Source organism: Mastomys coucha, unplaced genomic scaffold, assembly GCF_008632895.1.
Source record: "Mastomys coucha isolate ucsf_1 unplaced genomic scaffold, UCSF_Mcou_1 pScaffold16, whole genome shotgun sequence".
NCBI classification, from domain to species: Eukaryota; Metazoa; Chordata; class Mammalia; order Rodentia; family Muridae; genus Mastomys; species Mastomys coucha.
This window is the reverse complement of record NW_022196898.1, coordinates 96,582,266-96,583,250: the sequence shown is the minus strand read 5'-3', so window position 1 is coordinate 96,583,250 and position 985 is coordinate 96,582,266. Positions and strand designations below refer to the sequence as shown.

The window sequence follows — 985 nt, the reverse complement described above, 5'->3', positions numbered from 1 at the left end:
GGGGGGGGGGGGGGGGTGTCACTTTTTCCCTCAACTTGCCCAAGGGATGGAAATAACCATCTAGAGCCATTTCTTCCACAATTTTATTAAACCAGTACTCTTTGGAGTGTGCTGTCAGTGAGCAGTTCTCCAGGTAAAAAAACATAGCCACCAATAGTTTCAGGTTAAGGGGAGGAGTGTGGGGGACTCAGTATGTAAACAAGATTGTGGGAGGAGAGATTCACATAACCTGCAGAGGGCGCTAAGGTTCCTTTCAGAGACTAGGGTGCATACATGACTGTCTAAGAAGAGGTCTCTTTAATCATCTCCCATAAGCTTGTTACGCCCGCCCTCAGTCCCAGACAGACAGCTTAGACTGTAGTCAGTGATTAGGAGAGATAAACTACGGTAGAAGAAGATGGAATTCCAGAATGAAGAAGAGGCATCATAAGAAACTGATAAATGAAGCCTGGCTTCCTAATAATTTCAGGATTCATGAAGATGAGGAAACAAAGGTGGACATGTTTAGAGCTCCTGGCATGTTGCTTGCTGGCAGAGGAGAGGGACTTAGAGGCAGAAGCCAGGAGATATTAGTTTTTTTTTTCCTTTTAGAATGGGGTCAAAAGGGGATATCACAGATAGAAGGTGACAGTTACTAGTGTATCCTGCAGGATTGCTTTTCAAAAAGGAAAGAATCCGATTAAAAATGATGCCCACAAATACCCTAACATTTGGATAATTCTCAACAATTTGTAAAGCCCTTTTGTAAAGATTGTATCTGGCTTGATCCTTATGACGGTCATTTTATATTTGAAGGTTTTTGGAGAGGTTAAGTGGCTTTTCCAAAGTCACACAGTAAATTTCAGAGCTGAGTCTTAATAGAAATTGATTTCTAGTGATTTCTGAACACATTGTTGGTTAACTCTGCAGAGAAAGTGTGTTTTCGGGGATTTATTCACTATGGAGGAAAAATGCTGTTGCAAGCCCAGAAGATGTCAGCTCGTGT

At 41.9% G+C, this 985-nt stretch overlaps 1 protein-coding gene across 1 annotated transcript in view; it reads left to right on the top strand.

Annotated features, from left to right (window-relative positions):
• The window catches only part of Adgrl2 (adhesion G protein-coupled receptor L2), a 636,717-nt gene that overhangs the window by 233,789 nt on the left and 401,943 nt on the right, over window positions 1-985 (top strand). The gene's annotated exons all lie outside the window — the stretch shown is intronic.